Source organism: Dasypus novemcinctus, chromosome 24, assembly GCF_030445035.2.
Source record: "Dasypus novemcinctus isolate mDasNov1 chromosome 24, mDasNov1.1.hap2, whole genome shotgun sequence".
NCBI lineage: Eukaryota > Metazoa > Chordata > Mammalia > Cingulata > Dasypodidae > Dasypus > Dasypus novemcinctus.
In genome coordinates, this window is record NC_080696.1 from 41693015 (window position 1) to 41713999 (window position 20985).

The 20985-nt window shown below is 48.6% G+C and overlaps 1 long non-coding RNA gene across 1 annotated transcript; it reads left to right on the forward strand.

Moving 5' to 3' along the window:
- Window positions 1-760: 760 nt before the first annotated feature.
- On the forward strand, window positions 761-4955 carry LOC131275848 (uncharacterized). Its single transcript, XR_009183314.2, has 3 exons — window positions 761-1049; window positions 2794-2964; window positions 3711-4955. It is a non-coding gene; the product is annotated as an uncharacterized lncRNA (long non-coding RNA).
- The last annotated feature ends 16030 nt before the right edge of the window (window positions 4956-20985 follow it).

Sequence of the window (20985 nt, forward strand, 5' to 3'; positions counted from 1 at the left end):
GCGCAAGGAATGCCGTGCCATGCAGGGGTGTTCCCTGTGTAGGGGAGCCCCACGTGCAAGGAGTGCACCCCTCAAGGAGAGAAGCCCCGCATGAAAAACGTGCAGCTTGCCCAGGAGTGTCACCACACACATGGAAAGCTGACACAGCAAGATGACACAACAAAAAGAAGCACAGATTCCTGTGCCGCTGACAAGAATACAAGCAGACGCAGAAGAACACAGAGCGGATGGACACAGAGAGCAGACAACTGCGGGGGGGGGGGGGGGGTGGAGAGGAGAGAACTAAATAAAAGATAAATCTTAAAAAAAAAAATTAAGTAAGCCAGTACCAGCCAGATGTTCCATTTAAGTCTCCCAATTTTGTCATTTGTTAAATGGGACTCTGAGAGGTGATGTGACTTGCCCAGGCTTCCATGGTGAGAAAGTGGGGGGTGGGGAATGGAGCTCTGGGGGAGCAGGTGTAGCTTAGTGGCTGAGCACCAGGTGCTAGGTCCAGCTACCTCCTAAAAAAAAAAAGCCTGTGCTCACTCTTCTGTGGTTCAGAGGTCAGACCTGCCTCCCAGGGTTCAGAGGTCAGGCCTGCCTCCCGGGGTTCAGAGGTCAGACCTGCCTCTGGGTCCGTCCTCTCCTGGGCCAGTGGGGCCTGCCAGGGCTGCAGTGCTTGTTTCTGACCCACAGTGTCAAGAATGTTTGTGACATGAGAGACAGAGAGATGAGTTAGAGACTCGAGTTGAAGGGAGGGAGGGAGGGAGGAAAAAAAAGGAAGAAAGGGATTCAGGTTCAGAGAATCTGAGGAACCTGCCTGGGGACACAGCACATTCAGACATTGGCTCAGCTCAGCCATTCTCCAGAGACAAGGGCCCCCAGGCAGAGGCGGCCCTGGTCTGCTGAGCTGGGGGGTGGGGACAGCAGTGGGTGGGACGTGAAGAGGCATTTAGCATTTGAGACCTGGTTTCTTTCGACTGACCACCCAGTGACTAATGGATGATGAGCAGCTGTCTGGCAAGCAGGGGAGGGCAGGACCATCCCTTGAGCTGGCCTGGGGCGAGGTAAGGACAGGGGACTTGGGGAGAATGTCAGGAGGCAGGCATGGCCTTTCGGGCCTTCTGAGTGGGAATGTGACGGGCGTCTGGCCAGGGGCAGGGTCTGGGTGTGCCAGCCTGTGGGTGGGCGGGGCAGAGAACAGGTTTGGGGAGGGCCCTATTCCCTACTGGCAGATGGAGAAACTGACCTGGTCATCTTGTGCCCGTTGGCAGCCACTGCTGCTGGCGTCAGACCCGAGGCCTCACCTCAGCTCCCACAGTGTGTCACTCACCAAGTCCCTCCATCCTCCCTGCCCACAGTCCCTGCACAAGCACCGGGTCGGCTGACTGGGCTCCAGCCCTGACTGTGCCTCTTAAACTCTGGGGACTGTGGGCGCTTTTGTTCACCTCCGAAGGCCTCAGGTTCCGTTTCCGTGAAGTGGAACTCACACCCCAGATGTCCCGGGACTGGGGCGAAGTGGCCACGGGAGTTGCTGAGGGCAGGGAAAGGGAAGAAGAGGTGTGATGTGGGGCATTTTCAGGACTTGGAGTTGTCCTGAATGATGTTGCAGGGACAGATGGAGAACGTTATATATCCTGCCCTAACCCACTGAATGGACTGGGGGAGAGTGTAAACTACAATGTAAACTATAATCCATGCAGTGCAGCAGTGCTCCAAAATGTATTCACCAAATGCAATGAATGTCCCACGATGATGAAAGAGGTTGTTGATGTGGGAGGAGTGGGGGTGGGGAGGGGGTATATGGGATCCTCTTATTTTTTTAATGTAGTATTTTGTATGGTCTATGTATCTTTAACATTATTTAAAAAATCTATAAAAATAAAAAAAAGATGAGAGGAGCGTGCTCGGTTGGGGGCAGCCTTCTGAGATGCAGTGTGACCTCGCCCCTTCCCTGCTGAAGCCCCTTGGGGGAAAGCTTGAGCTCTTCTGCTTGGCATTCAAGGCCCTTCAGGTCTGGCCCAACTCATCCTGCAATCGCATCTCCCGTGGTCGTATCCTCCAGCCCCACTAGACGCTCTACTGGCCTCCAAACGCATCCTGCAGTTGTCTACTTCCCGCTGTTAGCGCAAGCTGTGCCCTCTGCCTGCGATGCTCTCTTCACTAGTCAAAGTTTATCCAGGGTTTAAGCCCCATCCAAAGGCCCCTTCCTCCCAGGGCCCACCCACAGGACTTCCCTTTTGCCCCTCCACTCGCCTCATCCCCAGCACGCATAGGACACGTCACAGTCTGCTTGCATAAGGACCAGTGTGGATGTGCATCTCTGTCTCCTCGTTTGTTCAGTGGCTGCTCAATACAAGTTTGTTGAGTGAATATGTGATCCGTGTTTGTGTATGTAAGAAAGAAACCTCTGGGGGCGTTAGCTGGAAGGCGTTGGTTGGCTGGATTTGCGGTGCTGGATGTCCCCATCAGCATCAGGAACCAGTGCGTGGTGCCGGGGAGCCTCTCGACCCTTGTTAGCTCCATCGGAGAGGTGAGGTCTCTGCTCAGTTTAGCCTCTAATTACATGCCCCTCAATCCCAGGAAAGCCACTGGGAAAGCAAGCAGGGGCAGACCTAAGCCTGGGGATGTCCCAGTAGTAGAGAAGATCCACTGCTAAGTACCAGAGAGGGCAAACAACTTTCCCCAGATCACGCAGCAAGTCAGGCAGAGTCAGAGAAGCCCTCTATACACTGCAGAAAAGTAAGCACTGGCTTTGTACCATAACCCCCCATTCTGATTATATATATATATATGTATTTTTTTTTTTAGGCGGTACCAAGGATTGAACCTAGGACCTTGCACATGGGAAGCAGATGCTCAATTACTGGGCTACCTCTGCTCCCCACTATTCTGGTATTTTAAAAAGCTGCTTGTAAGTTGCATTTTGGTATTATAACATGGAGCGGAGTGGAAGATGAAGCTCAGATGGTGGAACCAGTGGTGAGTTGGTGTGACAGGAGCTAACACAGGGTCAGACGCTCTAACCCCAGCCCTGGCCGCCTTCTACTGGCTGTGCGGCTTCCAGCCTTAGAGCCTTTCTGTGAAATGGGACTGAAACCCCACAGCCGCCTGGGTTCAGGGCTCAGAAGAGGAAGGGAAGGCCCCAGCCAAGAGGTTAGCTTGATGCAGCTGTTGTTGTCACCACTAAGTGGTTCCAGGTCTGAATCCTCCCGATGCCCCAGGGGATGGGGAGTTTTAGGATTTGGGGAGAGCAGAGTCCTCACCATGTCAGGCATCAAGATTTGCTTTATTGGGAAATGGACTTGGCCCAGTGGTTAGGGCGTCCGTCTACCACATGGGAGGTCGGTGGTTCAAACCCAGGGCCTCCTGACCCGTGTGGAGCTGGCCCATGCGCAGTGCTGATGCGTGCAAGGAGTGCCGTGCCACGCAGGGGTGTCCCCGCACAGGGGGGCCCCACGCGCAAGGAGTGCACCCCGTAAGGAGGGCTGCCCAGCGCAAAAGGAAGTGCAGCCTGCCCAGGAATGGCGCCGCCCACACGGAGAGCTGACACAACAAGATGACGCAGCAAAAAGAAACACAGATTCCCGTGCCACTGGCAACAACAGAAGTGGACAAAGAACATGCAGCAAATAGACGCAGAAAACAGACAACCGGGGTGGGTGGGGGAGGGGAGGGAAATAAATAAAATAAATCTTAAAAAAAAAAAAGATTTGCTTTATTTACAGGAAACCGCCCTCCAGACCTTTACAGCCAAATATCACTTCATGGGCGCATGATCCTAACAAAGAGGGGCACCCGATGTGACGACCCCACAAGCCTGGAAGCTGACACACGAGGGGCACGGAGAAGAAACACAAGAGGCTGGAGGCCAAGAGTCTGTGTCGGAGAACCTTCCCAGGCAGGCCCAGGGGCTCTGATGTTGATAACGTGGGGAGCCGTTTGGGGTCGGGGTAAACAGTCCCGCTCGTTCCATGCAGCCTCACAGGGCAGGCATCAGTGGTCTCGACGGTGACCCAGAGGCATCCTGCTAGTAGAGGGACCTTGTGACCTGCACCCTGGGCCCCTGAGACCCTGTCACGCCCCTCCTATTCTCCCAGCAGCATGGGTCAGCTACAAGGACACGGGCTCGGGAGGTGGGCAGACCTGGGTTCACAGCCCGGCTCTGCCGCTGGCTTTCCTGTGGCTCTGGGTGAGGCATGGCAGTTTTTCAAGACTCAGTTTCCTCATCTGCACACTGAGGACGACAATAACGGTGCCCGCTTCACGGGTTTTGTGAAGATTACCACTGTGCCCAGTAGAGAGTGTGTGGTCAAAAAAAGATCATTGGTTATTTATCAATGAAGAGGAATGAAGCACTGATGATTCATGAGACAACGTGGATGAAACTCAAAAGCATAACACTAAGTGAAATTATACCAAGTGAAAGAAGCCAGTACAGGACTGCTGCCTCTTTTGTGATTCCATTTGTATGAAAGGACCAGAATAGGCAAATCCACAGAGACAGAAGAGGGATTAGTGGTTTCCAGGTGCTGACAGGAGGCGGGGATGAGTAACAACTGTCAATGGGTATGGGATTTTTTTGGGGGAATATGGTGATGGCTGCATAACTCTAAGTACACTAAAACCATTGAGTTGTACACTTTAAATGGATGAATTTTATGGTGTGTGGATTATATCTCAGTAATATGGTTTAACAAAACATAAAAATAAAAAATAAAAAAGGGAAAGGCATTGCAAATACTGTTCCATTCTCAAAGCAAAAACCCAAGAGAAACACTTGCACATGTGCCCACAGAAGTGAGTACAGGAATGGACAAAACAGACCACAACCTAAATGCCCAACAGAGGGGGATGGATAAATGAACCACATTCTGGAGACTACACAGCAGTCAAAAAAGGGAAGAGGAAGTACTTTGTGTAGGGACACAGAAAAAATTCCAACCCCAATTTCTTGAGCAAGAAAGCAGATTGCAGAACATTGTGTGGGGTATGATTCTACCAAACTGTTCACATTTGATGAGAGCAGAAAAGTACATATATGTAAAATAGCTAAATGTAAATGTATAGTAAAGGTTGGAAAAATCCACTCCAAATTGCTTACAGAGTTGGGGAGGGGTGTCAGGGGTCCTAATGGGAAGGCAGGGTAGTGGTGATTAAAGATGATTTCAGTCTTCTCGGAAAGGTGATGTGGGTTTTAAGTGAGGAAATGTATTTATGTATCACTTCGGTAAATGAAGTTTAAATTTTAAAAAGAAAGGCAAAACATTTTATATTTCGAGTGGAGCTTTTGTAAAGACAGAAATATTCCAACATAAAGAAATTCTGGCAAAATAGGTAGAAAAGCTATGTACAGAGAAAATCAATGTGCCAGAAAAAAAATCCACAATCAAGCCATAAGAAACTTTTGTAAATATTGGCACTGCCTTATAAAACCAAACCCACAATCACAACATGAGAATAAAGTAGAGATTCATGATGATAGTTCCCACATCTGAAATTAGGAATCTCTAGAACTGTACACTGATTTTCTGTTTACCTCCTAACTCTCTAAAATCCTAAAATGCATCCGGAGCACAGCTCCTGAAGTCCAGGTAGTGCCTGAAAAATCCTTTACTTTGTGTAAACTGAGATTCAGAGAGGTAAAGTGACTTGCCCAAGGTCACACAGCTTGGAAGGAGCAGAACCGGGCAACCAAAGACCATGCTTGTAAGCAATGCTGCTAGAACTTCGTGCAAGGGGAGTTTGGCCTTGGGTGGGTGACTGCCCAAGCTCCCAGGCCATGTGGGGCTGTCAGAGACAGGAGAATGAACAGCCGGGATTCCTCAGCCTTCTGCACCTTCCCCCGCTGAGGCTGAGTCACCCGTAGTGTCTGGCTGGCCCACCCAGTTCAGTCAATGAGAGCCAAACCCACTTTCTCTCATGGAAATAAATGATCCTCCAGGGTAGTGGCTGAGCTTGTCCAGCTGAATTGGCCACTTGTTTGGCTGAACTGGCCCCTTGGTTCTCCTGTCGGTTCGATGAGCCGCTCACAGGGCCGTCTGCCCAAACCAGAGACCTGGAGGCCTAAAGCCACGTTCAGACGCAGCCAGTTAGTCTGAAACCCAACCTTCACTTCTGGGGGGCGCTGCAGGCACCATGGCCGTTGGCACAGCGGATGGGAGGCTCAGCCCCATTTAATAAAGCATAGAATTCTCCCGAAGTGTGCGATCAACGATGTTTGGTATAATCACATAGTTACGCATTCATCACTTCAATCACTATTAAAGCATTTTTATTATTTTGATAATAATAGTAATAAACAAAAAACAGACAAGCAAAAAGAAAATTCCTCGCCTCTCAATCTCTCTGTGCTTCCCCCAATGTACACAGTTGCTGTTTCTGGCTGTTCTATCCAAAGTGTATAATCAATGGCTTTTAATAGAATCACAATGTTGTACATTCATCATCTCAAAAATTTTAGAACAATTTCATTACTCCAGAAAGACAGACTCCACACCTTTTAGCATTCCTTCCTCAGCCCTACATGCCACCAATCTCATTTCATCTTTATTAATTGATTTATATTTACATTTTATATAAACAGAATCTTACAATCTGTAGTACTCTGTGTCTGGTCTCCTTGACTTAGTATAATGTTTTTTGGGCGTTTGTTTGTTTGTTTTTTGTCTGATATTAACATTGTGTAGTATTTCCTTACATTTGTTCAGCTTCAAAGAAAAATGGCCTTATATATGCAATTCTATCCATTTCATATTTCACATAATATAGTAATGTTTTACATAATATATTTTAGTTCATAATAGTGCATTCATACAGTGTTTGTTCTTTAGTGTCTGGCTTTCAGATACATTCTTTTTTTTTAAATCTGTATTTATTTATTCCCCTTCCCCTCCCCCTCCCCCTCCTCCTCCCCCACCCTTCTGTTTTTGCTGTCTGTGTCCATTCACTGTGTGATCTTCTGTAGTTATTTCTCTCTTTTTTTTGTTTTCTCTTCTCATCTTTCTCCTCTAGGATTCAGAGGGATTCGATCCTGGGGACCTCTGATGTGGAGAGAGGTTCTCTGTCAATTGTGCCACCTTAGTTCCTGGTCTCTGCTGCGCTTCACCTTGACTCTCCCCTTTGTCTCTCCTTCGTTGCGTCATCATCTTGCTGCATGGCTCACTTGTGTGGGCACTGGCTCTCCGTGTGGGCTCTCAGCTTGCTGAGCAGGCACTTGGCTTGCCCCATGGGCACTGGCTCATCACGCGGGCACTCATGCGGGCACTCAGCTTGCCGTGTGGGCACTCATGCAGGCACTCAGCTCACTGTGCGGACACTCAGCTCACCACGCGGGCACTCGGCTCACCACATGGGCACCTGTGTGGGCATTGGCTCACCACGTGGGTGCTTGGCTTGTCGCGTGGCACCCACGTGGGCACTTGGCTTACTGCGGGGGCACTCGGTTTGCCACGCTGGCACTGGCTTGCTGCACAGGCATGCTTTCTCTTCCTTTTCACCAGGAGGCCCCAGGCATCGTAACCGGGTCCTCCCATATGGTGGGTGGGGCCTTATCACTTGAGCCACATCCACCTCCCCAGCCTTATTCTTAAAAGGGCAGAACTCATGATAAATCCCAATGCGTACAGACCTCTGAAGTTGATGGAGATCTCTTTAAAGAGAGAGTCCACTGTTTCCCTCTGGGTAACTGCCCTTTTCTACAGACTAGATGGAACTGGCAATCAAGTGGCCCTGCCCAATCCTAGTGAAGGGTGGGTCAGGGACCCAAACTTGGCCTATCAGACTCTCTCCTGGGACTTTGGCCCTACAACTCTGACACAAGTTCTAAATAATGGTTAAAGCTGGCTGGTTCATCTCTACATCTATTTCAATTCTTGTCTTTTCTGAAGCCAGGCTTTTTAGTTTGCCCTTTGATTTTTTAAAAAAGTTAGATTTTTTTAACTATAATTTACATACAATAAAATCCCCCCATTTTATTTATACAGGTCAATGAGTTGACAAGCAGATACAGCTGTGTAACTATACCATGATCATGATATAGAACATTCCCGTTACCCCCTTCCCTGCCACTCCCCCAGAATTTCCTCTCGCCCTTTTGCAAGTATTTCCTCCCCCCAACCCTTTGCCCTGGCACCTCTGATCTGGTTTCTGTTCATATAGTTTTGCCTTTTCTGGAATGTCATGTAAATAGAATCATATAGGTCTTTTGAGCCTGGCTTCCTTCACTTAGTGTAATGCGTTTGGAATTCATCCACGTTGCAGCAGTATCAGGAGTTAATTCCCCTTCCATTGACTGACTCTACCATAGTTTATAGATACAGTCACCAACTGAAGGACATTTGGATTGTTCTGGGCAATTATAAATAGTTGCTGTAAACTTCACATAGAGGTCCTTGTGTGGATATTCATTTTCATTTCTTTTGGGTGAATCCCAGTGAACCACTCTCACATCCTTCCAGCTGATCTTTTTCATGTTCAGCTGGCCAGAGTCAGTACATGTTGCAGGCAATTAAAAAGCTGAATGGATCCACCTACATTTCCTCCAGGACTCTCTGGGTCTTCGGGATTATTATTGGGAAACCAAGGCTCAGAGAGCCTAACTAACCTACCCCAGAGCACATAGTGGGAACGTGGATCTGAATCAATGCATCACCACGGCTTCCTTCTTAAATTCCCAGTAACCCTGTTGGGAGGCAGGTAGCTGCACAGTGAGGATTCTACCATACGTTACTGAATACTTATGGACCTCATTTTCCCTATTGTGAAATGGCAAGGTTGGACTAAATAAGCCATTTCTAGCAACCTTTGGGGTTCTATGAGTCAGTGATTTTGACCTGCTGAACTATAAAGAATGGATTCATCGAGGCCTCTTCCTCCGGTAAGAATTCCTGGGAAATGGAGCTGGGGATGTGGGAAAGGAAATTCCAGCACTCCCCCCTCATTGGGCCCCCACGGGCAGCCTCCTGAGCCTGCACCCAGAGCTGCTTGACTTCTAGAAGGGCAGTTTGCACTCCCCACCTCCCAGGCCTGAAAGAAAAGTACACCTATCACATAGGATTAGCATCACCCCTGTCGCTGAGAATCTTCTAATGGACAGTCTCCCCTCTTTGCTGATATTTTTAGAACGTTCAGATTTCTAAACAATCCTGACGGGTTGGTTTTGCTTTGTTTTTTAAGCTTTTTAAAATAAAAAGAATCTCTCTGTGCGTGTTCTGAGGGCTCAGTAGATTAACCCCGGCCTTTCCCAAGTGGCAGTCGGACAGTTGACATGTGCTGCGGGAGGGAGAGGTGGGAAGAGGGAAGTGGTTGTCCTGCTCGGGGATCCTCCTTCTGCTCAGGTCAGCAGCTGTGCATGGTGGCCACGGCCGGGGCAGCGGGCTCATCAGGCAGCTGGAGACAGAGCGGACCCCCCAGCGGGGCGACCTTTTGCAAGATCTTCATGTCTCTGTACCTCTGTCTCCTGCCCAAATAATGAGGCTGTAAGTGTGTTTACCGCACAGGGTTGTTAAGAATAAGCGAGTTACTGCGGGGCCTTGCATTGGCACAGGGGAAAGCTGCACACACGTTGGCTGCTTTTATTGCTTTTATCATTTTCAGGGGCTTTGAGGACTCCATTCCATTTGCACCTTCAGGCTGGCTCTAGGGGTATGTGAGAAGGGTGCTGGCCTCATTTCCTACCCCGGGCTCCGTGTGGAGAATTTGACATGCTACTGCCTTTTTTTTTTTTTTTTTAATGAGGCAATATGCTGTTTTTTTTGTTTTATTTAAGTTTCTCTCCCCTTGCCCACCCCCACCCCCAGTTGTCTGCTCTCTCTGTCCATTCGCTGTGTGTTCTTCTGTGTCCGCCTGTACTCTTATCAGTGGCACCCAGAATCCGTGTCTCTTTTTGTTGTGTCATCTTGCTGTGTCAGCTCTTTGTGTGTGTGGCACCACTCCTGGGCAGGCTGCACTTTTTTTGCACGGGGCGGCTCTCCTTACGGGGTGTGCTCCTTTTGCGTGGGGCTCCCCTATGCAGGGGACACCCCTGTGTGGCATGTCACTCCTTGCGCACATCAGCACTGCACATGGGCCAGCTCATCACACGGGTCAGGAGGCCTTGGATTTGAACCCTGGGCCTCCCATGTAGTAGGCAGATGCCCTATCCATTGGGCCAAATCCACTTCCCACGCTACTGCTTTTTGTTTGTCTTCTACCCCATGTTGTCCCAGAAGGACAGTCTCTAGGGTGGTTCACTGCATGACAAATGACCCCATTGCTCAATTTCCAGAAGTGAAGAATGAGGCTCAGAGAGACGAAAGAGCTCACCCGCAGCACTGGGTGGAAGTTCGGAGCTGGGCTGGGCCCTGGGGCTGTTAGGGTGGTTTCACACTCGGCTGGTTCCGACGACCCCGCGCTCTGACACATCCTGCTGGCAGCTGCCCCTGCTGAACTCCGTGAGCCACCTCCACTCCCTATCCTCCAAGCCCCCCGATCGTGGCTGCCGTCAGGTAGCCCTGGGGAAAGAGCATCTTTCTAGACCAGCACCTCCAGAAGCTCACTGGGACTCAGCTAGGACACCCACTGGGGCAGCCGCGGCGGCGGAGGCCGGCAGGGCCATCGGGCCTCCCACTCTGGGCACTTGGCCTTCATCAAGCCTCCCTCCCAGCCCCACGGGGAGCAGCTGACCCCAGCTCAGCTACATCCAGTGGCTTCGTGTTGAAGCCTCACAAGGGCCCGCCCTTTTACAGATGGGAAGACTGAGGCACTTGCCCAAGACCAGTCCTGCCTGGCTCCAAAACTGATGCTTTTTGCCGAATGCCTTTCCTCTGTCAAGGAGGCCAATTGTTCGCTGGGGTAGGAGTAAGCAAGTGGGGTAGCATGGGGAGGAGGCTGGGGCTGCTGAGCAGGTGGGAGAAGATGCAGGCCTGGGGGAGGGAGATGGTGGGACCTGGTCACACCTCCATGCCTTGCCCATGCTGCTCCTTAGGTTTATCCTTCAAAACTCAACCTCAAGGTCATATGTCCCGATGACAACTGCCTTGGCAACAGCTGCTTGCCATCGCTCGCTACACACTTACTCTGTGGGCGTCCTTGTGCTGTCATCTCCTTCCATCTGCACAGCAACCCCAGAGGAGGCTCCTCATGGCTTTAGATACTGTCTGTATGCTGACGACCCCACATGTGCATCCTCCATCCCATATCATGCTCCTGGATTCCAGACCCACTGATCTGATGGCCTCCTTGACTGTCCTGATCCTCCCTCCATCAGCTCTTCCTTAGTCCCCTATCTCAGGGGATGACAACACACCATTCCACTTGGCTTCGACCTTGATTTCTCTCTCTCCTTCTCTCTCTTTTTTTCCCTCTGGAGCATTGGTTGCTCCATCTGGCTAATGAGTATGATAAATGAAGTAATGGCTGGTGCTGGCAAGCATTCTGAGGTCTTCTCCAATTCTCACAAAGACCCCAAGGGAGAAAAGGGCCCATGTTACCAAGTGCCTTGACCATGGATAGGAATGTGAGGCAGAAGCTGGTTCTTGGTGAGATGGGGGATCTGAGGCCAAGGATGTACCTCATTAGCCCAGGTGTGGTTCCAGGTAGCACAGAGCCATCTGGGACTCTCACTTTCACCATTCTGGTCTCTACACTCCTCTTAAAGAGACCTAAGACCTCAACAACTGTGTAGATGAAAGTGTTACAAACTCACATTGAGGACTGGCTCACTGGTTTGCAGGCTTGAAGGAACTCCAGCTCCAGAGCCTGATGGGTACATGGGACATCAGGACATAGTCACCCATCTAAGTTCTTCAAGGCCCTTGTGTGACCTAATCCTGGCACAGCCTTGGCAAGGCACTCAAGACTGGCACTTGGGAATGGTCACTCACCTTTGGCACTTGGCCAATTTTATATGGGAGAAGCACTACTGTGCTAGAATCAGGATTTTCTTAGAAGCTCAGCTCTACTCCCCAGGTGAGACAGACCCAGAACCCCCAGGCAGCAAACAAGGGTCCACTCACCTGGTCACCAGGCATGACTCGGTGCCTCTTCTGGGTCCAGACCTGGGACAGGCCCTGTGGGAGGTAGAGAAATGAGGTGGGTATGTCTTCTTTCTGTGGCTTTAACGGAAATATCTGTGTTTTTTTCCCTAATTGTTATTAAAGCATATTCACTGTTCAAAATTTAGAAAATGACAGAAAAGCTAAAAGAAGAAAGTAAAAATCACTCCACATATCACCAGAGAGGACAGCTGTTAGGATTTTGTTGTATTTCATTCAGTATTGATATATCATATTTAAGTATGCATATATATATAATTTATATGCAAAAATATTTAATTTCTAAAAATGAAATCACTCAATCATCCAACAAATGTTTATTGCGCATCCACTGGCTAAGCATGGGCCAGGTGGTGGGGAGGCACAGGAAGATGAAGCAGATGTGTTTCCTGCCTCCACGAAAGACGCCTGTAAGTATGTTTTTGTTACCTGTCTTTTTTCAGTATGTGGTTAGCATCTTTTGAAGTCATAAAATGTATTTCTACATTTTCCATGATTGTCTAGAATCTCACAAAATAGGTGAACTCTAATTTACCAAACCCCTTTTGCTGCACATTGAGGTTGCTTCCCATTTTTTATCACTTTTGCACATAGTGGTCATCCCTGTAGCCCTGGGTTCGTATGGTGGTTGGCTCATTCAACATCCATTTCCACCTGCTTCTATGCGCCTTCCTGAACTGAAGGGGAAGATTCCCATATTCCCTTACAGCTAGGGCTTTGGAGAACAATTGGGTCATTCCTATTAAATGCACTTATGTGAGATTTTTGAGGGCAAATAATGTGGAGGTTGTCATCTCACTGCTTTTGCTGCCTCTATAGAGTGGCCTATTCTGGATATTTCATATAAATGAATTTATACAATATATGGTTGCTTGAAATGGCAATGTACGATGGCTCCACATTTCTCCACATCCACACCAACACTTATTATCTGTTTTTCTGATTAAAGCCGTGCTAGTAGACATGGAGTGGTAATATGTCCTTGTGGTTTTCATTTGCATTTTCCTATTGACTAATGATGTTGAGCATATTTTCATGTGCCTGTTGGCTATCTGTAAATCTTCTTTGGAGAGCAGTCTATTCAGATCCATTGCCCATTTTTAAATTGGGTTATTTATCTTTATTACTGAGTTGTTAGAGTTCTCTGTAAATCCTGGATACAAGTCTCTTATCAGATACATGATTTACAAATATTTTTCCATTCTTTGAATTATCTTTTTATTTTCTTGATTCTGTCCATTGAAGCACAAATAGTTTAAATTTTGATTGAGTCCATTTTATCTATTTTTTCTTTCATTACTTTTGGTGTTGTATCTAAGAGCCCACTGCCTAACCCAGAGTCACAAAGATATACTTTTATGTTTTCTTCTAACAGTTTTTTGTTTTTACTCTATATTTATGGCTTTTATCCACTTTGAGCTAATTTTTGTGATGGTGTAAGGAAAGGTTCAACTTCATTCTTCTGCATGTGGATATTCAGTTGTTGTAGCACTATTTGTTAAAAAGAACTATTCTTTCTTTGTTGAATTGTCTTGATACCTTTGGCAAAAATTAATTGACACTGGGAAGTGGATTTGGCTCAACAGATAGAGCATCTGCCTACTATATGGGAGGTTCAGGATTCAAACCCAGGGCCTCCTGACCTGTGTGGTGAGCTGGCCCATGTGCAGTGCTGATGCACGCAAGGAGTGCCGTGCCACGCAGAAGTGTCCCCCGTGTAGGGGAGCCCCATGCGCAAGGAGTGCACCCCGCAAGGGGAGATTTCCCATGCGAAAAGAGCGCAACCAGCCCAGGAGTGGCGCCGCACACATGGAGAGCTGACGCAGCAAGATGACCCAACAAAAAGAGACACAGATACCTGGTGCTGCTGACAAGAATGCAAGTGGACACAGAAGAATCCACGGTGAATGGACACAGAGAGCAGACAATGGGGGTGGGGGAATGGGGAGAGAAATAAATAAAAATAAATCTTTAAAAAAATTAATTCACATAAATATGAGGGTTTATTTCTAGTATCACACTGTCTTGATTACTATAGCTTTGTAGAAAGTTTTGAATTTGAGAAGTGTGAGTCTTCAAACTTTAATCTTCTTTTTAAGATTTTTTTGGCTATTCTGTATCCTTCTCATTTCCATATGAATTCTAGAGTCAGCTTGTAGATTTCTGCAAAAATCCACTTGGGATTTTGGTAGGGATTGTACTGAATCGTCCATACATCAATTTGGGGAGTGTTGCCATCTCATCAATATTGAGTCTTCATGGATTATCCATGTCTTGCGTCAGTAAAGATGAAGTTAGCTGTGGGGTTTTTGTAGATTCCCTTTATCAGGTTGAGGAGTCACCCATCTTTTAAGGTTTCGATTTGTTGTGTGAATTGTGAATATTTTCAAGCTTCTTTGACATGTTAGATCAAGAAACAGGACCTGGCCATCCACCTGGAAGGTCCCACTGCACTTCTAACCAATCAAACTACCCAAAGGTAACCACTCTTGTGACTTCTAACAGCATTGATTCGTTATGCTGGTTTTAGAACTTTACATAAATGGAATCATTTGGTAATACTCTTTTGTGCTGGTTTCTTTCATTCAACGGTCAAGTTCAAGTGAGATTCACTTGTGGTGGTGTTTGTATTTGTAAATAGCCCATTCTTCTTGTTGTGGAGAATTCAATTGTGTGACTACACTTAGTTTATGTATCCATTCAGCTGTTGAAGGGTATTTGCATTGTTTCCAGTTTGGGACTATTACAAATGGTGTCGTTGAGAACATTCTTGTGCCTGTCTTTTGGTGTACTTATTGTAGTTGGGTATAAACCTAAAAGTGTAATTGCCAAAGTCCCTATTTTATATCAAATATCTTTATGCTATCTTTCATTTTAAGTTTCTGAAATGAAATTCATGGGTGATAATTTACTGGCACATATATATTTCTATACAATGCCCAGTGTGCAATATAAAGGAAATAAAATAGGAAGGAATTTATAATATAAAATACTGTGTATTTCAATATTCTTAAGACATAATGAAGATGTCAGAGCCATAACTACTCATAATTAATACGTTTGGATTCCAGAGATGTAAGCAGATCAGACTCCATTACACATGAAAAGTTTGGGAAAATGAAAGGGCAGAAGGTATGAGTGGAAACAAATATAAAAACTGTTCTTAGGGCAAGACTTATTTGTATATGATAAGAGAAAGAAAGAACAACTAACAGAAATAAAGAGAACACATCAAGGCATACTTCAGTTTATCAAGTGGAAAGAATGAGGAAATGCGGCATTTTCAGAAGTGAGGTGGGCCTCAGAGTTATAATGATAAATAATACTTATTTTATTACCCAGGGGAGTGACACAGTCACACAGAAAAATGCACCGTCCTGGAAACCCACTGCTCAGCAGAGGGGTGCATTCAGCCTGTGGTAGGCAAACAGGGCCAGAGGATGAATTGTGAAAGAAAGCTTTATAGCCAACAGTATGGAGCAATCCTGTATGCACCTATGGGGACCATTTCTGCATAAGATTGAAAAACAACAGGCAAGCCCAAAAGAAACCATTTCAACACGTAATTTCCAAAGCATAGGCTCAAAACAACCATCATCAAAGAAATGAGATGCCTTGCATCTTTGCTAAGTTACTGATATTGACTCTAAGTTTGTAATGGAGTCACACATCTCTACTAAATATTTGCTGTGGACCTCACTGTTTTTTGCAGTAGCTGCATTCGTGCCCTGAAAATATTTTTCTCCAAATAGGTATTTGGAGATGGTCTAAAATATTGTCTAGATGGACTGTGTGGAATGAGAAAATTATACAATAATTGAGTCACTGTCCTTATTCCATTTATGCTTCCCTGTCTATAACAACCGTTCCTAGTTTACTGGGTTTTTCACATAATGTCTTGTAAAAACGTTTCTGTATTGCAGTGTTCTAAAGTGCGACCTATTTATATTTATCATGGGTTTTCATCTGGCGGACGTTTGAAAATCATGATGGATGCCAGGCAATTTTCCGTTGGATGGGACGGCTCTGTGCATTGTGGAAAGCCCAGCATCCCTAGTCCCTGCCTTTGTAGATGCCAAGAGAGCCTGCCCCCACCCCCTCCCACCAGTTACTGTGACAGCCAAAAATAACTCCATGAATTTGTAAAATGCTCCCTGAGAGGTGGTACTTCCCACTTCTACCACTTAAGAACTCCTGCCTTAACCCTGCTTCATGGCAGCCCTGTCCTCCTCGTCCCAAACTCACTTGCTGGCTTTTAGGTCCTAGTACAAGGGTTGACATTCACTCTTTCGTATTTTATCTTCTTCCTTTCAGCCCCTCTGTCCTGCTGGTAAAGGTCTTTGGGCATTCTTGATATCCAACATCTTATTGCCCTCCAGCCACATCACAATAGGCTTTTACCTTAGAGGGACCAATGGGCTTGTTGACTAGGACAGGACTTGGGACAGAACTCTGTGACTGTCCACTCTAGATCTCTCTTTAGGCCAATGGTGAGCTGGTATTGGCATCTTCTGGCTTCTGGTTACTTGTCTGCCTCACAGAATACAGCTATGTTTCATCAACTTATCCTTAAAAAGCTTAACCATCAGAACTCTACAGGATGTAAAAAGGGAAGGGAGCCATTCAGAAAAGAGAGGTGACATGCTCACAGTCACTGGGTGAATCAGAGTCACAGCCAGGACACAGCAGGCTGGCCTTGGGCCGACCCGTTCTTGGGATTTAAATTCCTGTAATGGCTGCCTTGCAGCCCAGAGTGGGCCATGCACAGCTCCAGTCTGGCCTAAAAAGGGGTGGAATCCAGGGGCCTGCCGCAGTCAAGCGCACAGTCTGCAAGCTTATCCGGCTTGGCTCTGGAGAATGGGCAGGGAGCCAGCTTTCTGGGGAGAGGGTGAAGTGAGCTGGCCACATCGAATCAGATGGGGCAGAGTGGTGGGCAGAGCCCCCGGGTGAGTGATCTGTGTTCCCAACCCTGGGAACATGATCTCTATCCCTTGAGCCATCCTTCCTCCCTTGCTCATCTCCCAGCAGTACCATGAAGAGCTAACAAGGAGGACCACGTTGTGTAGGGCTTACAGAATATTCCAGAGTGAAGTCATATTTTACTTTGAGTGAGATGGGAGCCGTCAAAGAGCTTTGAGCAGAGAAGAGATGCATCTGGTTTAGGTTTCAGCAAATTGCTCTGGATGCTGTGGGAATTGACCACATTGGGGGGAGACTGGGAAACTCACTGACCAGTGAGGGGGCGATTGCAATAATCCAGGCAATTGGGCCAGGGTGGTAGTGGGAGAGCAGGTGATAAAGGGTCAGATCCTGGATAAATCTTGAAGGTAGAGCCAACACAATTTGCTCACAAATCGAATGGGGTGTGTGGGAGAGAGAGGCGCCAAAGACGATTCCAAGGGTTTTGAACTGAGCCAGAAGGGAATTGTCATTATCTGGGAGAGGGAAAGCTGAGGGAGGAGCTGGCGTGGTGTGGGGAGAGCGGACGTTTACTCTGGGACTTGTTATGTTTGAGTTGCCTCACACATCCAAGTGGCAATGTCAAACACATCATCATTAAGTAAATAAGCTCTGCTGCATTTACCAAGGAGCACATGACTTCAACTGCATGTTCTTGAGTATCTTACAGTTACTTGGTCAGAATTTACTGTCTGCCTTTTGCGTGTCCGCCCTTGACCCCTGCCTTCTTTGCTTCCTTTCTCTCCTTGGCTTCTTAGTACACTTACCTCATCTCCCATCTGCTTGTCCTTGAGCCTGGGTTCCAGCCCCGCCAGATGATGTCTACTTTCTTTTTAAGATCTTCTGGGTGTACCTGGACATCCCAAAGAGAGTTCTGGATACTCACACTGGTCCATATTTTAAATCAGATCATCCTGAACATGCCCACCCATTGGGTAAAAATCCACCCAGCTGTTTGTGAGTGATGTGGGAACCGGCAGACAGGAGTTTATCTTATTTAAGTAGATTCTTGTGTGTAACCCATCCATGTCACTGCAAGGTGAGGAATTCTTAGTGAGACACTTCATCTCTGAGTACTTCCTCACCTGTAGAATGGGCGTAAAGCCCTTGCCTGGGCCCAAGCGAACTGACAATGAGTGAGGTCCAGACCCACGTCTCCTTGCCATTGGCGCAGAGCCTGTTGGCCTCCTGAGCTGGGCTTTTGGGATCCGCCCCAACCTTCCATTGCGCTGGAAGCAACCACTTGAGACCATATAAAGAGGAAAATCAAGGCCCAGAAAGGGGCGGTACCTCCCCACATTGCACAGCAGGGCAGGGCTGAACGGGGGCCGGGACCCGGGGTTCCCTGACATCACCCTCCCCTCCGCCCCGCTCCGCCACACACTCGCACGGTCTCCCGGCCCTTTCCTGAGAGCCTGCACCCCTTTCTCCTTCCACCCTCCCTGTCTGTCCTGCCCCCCATCTGTTCATCCGTCTACTCGAAACCTCATGAGCTAGACCTTCTGAGAAGGACCTGGGCTTCTGGCTTCCGGCAGGCCACGGATCCAGGCACAAACTTTCCAGGGTGTTTACTGTCTGCCAAGTGCAAGCAATAAGCAGACAACCACTATCCAATTCTCTTAACAACCCTTAGAGGTAGAAGCTATCAATCCTGTTTTACAGATGAGGAAACTGAGTCCCAGAGAGGTTAAAAGGCAGAGCTGGGATTTAAAAACAGCCACCATCAGACGTCGCCACCATGCTATGTTGTCCAGAAATCCTGCCTGGCCAGCTGCTTTGGTCACTGCTTCAGGCAGCCCCCTCGGCCCTAACCACGGCCTATCCCTCGACCAGGAGAGCCAGTCTTCTGGTGATGGCCTCCAGTCTGGTCCAAGAGGTAGGGAAGGTCAGTGTGGGGTCAGGTTGGCATGGGGACAGGAGACTGGGGCCAGGCCAGGGTCACCCCAGAGCCCCCCACCCTCAGCTGAGTCCTGGCCTTGCCAGAGGCTGAACCAAGCACTAGGGGACAAGGAGGAGCCACCCCCTGGAAGACCAGGCCCTGAAAAACAAGCCTCCTCCCTCTGCCAGCTCAGCCTGCCCAGCCCTGCTGGGGCCTCACTGGCAAAGCCGCCCTCCCCGTGGCCGAGGGCTGGGCTTGTCGGGACACCCAGCTCCAAGAGCAAGCGGCCCCCAGCCCTGTGCTGAGCTCCTTCTCTCCTGGAAAGGATGGACCACCTCCGCCCACCCCCCCAGCCATCCCCCACCCCCACCACCCCCGTAGACACCCCTGTTTTCTCCCTGTACACCTGCACACATGGTCTGGCCCTTTCTTTCTGGGGGCAAGGGACCAGGAGAGGATTCCAGGATGCCTGCAAAAGCTTCCAAGCTGTCCACTGAACAATTGGGGAAACTGAGGCTCCGAGCAAGGAAATGGTTTGCCAAAGGTCTGTAAGTTAAGTGGCAGGTCTGGGACACAAACTCAGATCTATCCGACTTTGGAATCCAACTCTCCAGACAGTGCAGAGCCTGAAAGAGAAGTGGAACGAGGCTGGGGGGGGGTGCAAATGTGTGCTGGGGAACCCTGCACGGGACAGAGTGCCAGCAGCTCCCTCAGCCCCTGCCAGATGCCTCCAGTGATGCCAGAGCCCACCCCCTCCTGCAAGTGAGAGAATCAGGATGGGCCCCTCACGAAACCATTTCCTTGGGAAAGGAAAATACAAAAACAAAACCAAGAAACAACCTGCAATGAGCCTTCCCCATCCAACATTCAACTACAAACCTAGATGGGAAATCTGGGGGTTGACTTGGCTTCATTCATTCATTCATTCACCAAACATTTGTTTGACCAGGCCATGTGCTGGACGTTAAAGATTTAGCTATGAGCAAACCAGTAGCAATTCTCCTGGAGACAGACAAGTCAAGAGGCAACTACAGCTCTGTGATGGGGCAAGAACAGCAGATACGGGTCCCAGAGAAGGGCCTGAACCCAGCTTGGGGAAAGGCATGGTCAGGGAAGGCTTCCAGGAGGAGGTGACGTTGGACCTGTGCTTTGAAGGATGTGTAGGAGTTAGCCAGGCAGGTGAGTGTGAATATCGGGTGCACAGGCCTGCGGGAGCAAAGGAGTGCAGCTTCAAAGAACTGAAGGAGGCCAGTCTTGAAGCGAGGCTTGGGGAAAGATGACGGATGGGCCAACCCAGGCTGCCCCCTCAAATCCTGGGGAACTCAGGTTTCTGAGTAGCTCAGGACCTGCTCTGACGTAGACAAGGGTCAGGAGGAGGCCACGGGGCTGCTGTGGACAAGGCCAAGGATGCTCAGGCTGCTTCTTTGGAACATCCTGGAACAGACATCCGGGCTCCTGGCAAGTCCACAGCTCAGGGCCAGGAGCAGCTGCTTCTCTGAACGGGCACTCACCCGTCAGCAGGGGCTGGAATCCGGGTGCTGAGTTAGAATGTGGCGGTGGTGGTGATGAGCATGCATCCCTCCCTGGGGACCCGCCTCGGGCCAGGCCTCATCGGGCTCCTCCCGGATGCTGTTTCTAATTGTTGCCATATCATTTTTTAATTTTTAAATGATTTTTTATTCCCTTCCCCCGCCCTGCTGTTTTTGCTGTCTGTGTCTATTCGCTGTGTGATCTTCTGTATCTGTTTCTCTATTTGTCTTCTCTTCTCATCTTTCTCCTCTAGGATTCACCAGGACTCGATCCTGGGCACCTCTGATGTGGGGAGAGCTTCCCTGTCAATTGCGCCACCTCAGTTCCTGGTCTGTGCTGCGCTTCACCTTGACTCTCCCCTTTGTCTTTCTTTTGTTGCATCATCATTTTGTTGCATGACTCACTTGTACAGACACTGGCGCACCGCACAGGCATTCGGCTTGCTGAGTGGGCACGGGCTCACTGTGCGGGCTCTGGCTCGCCACACGGCTCTCACGCAGGCTTTCGGCTCACCAGGCGGGCGCTCGACTCACTGTGTGGACCCTTGCACAGGCACTCGGCTCACCGCTCGCTGTGCGGCACTCACGTGGGCACTCGGCT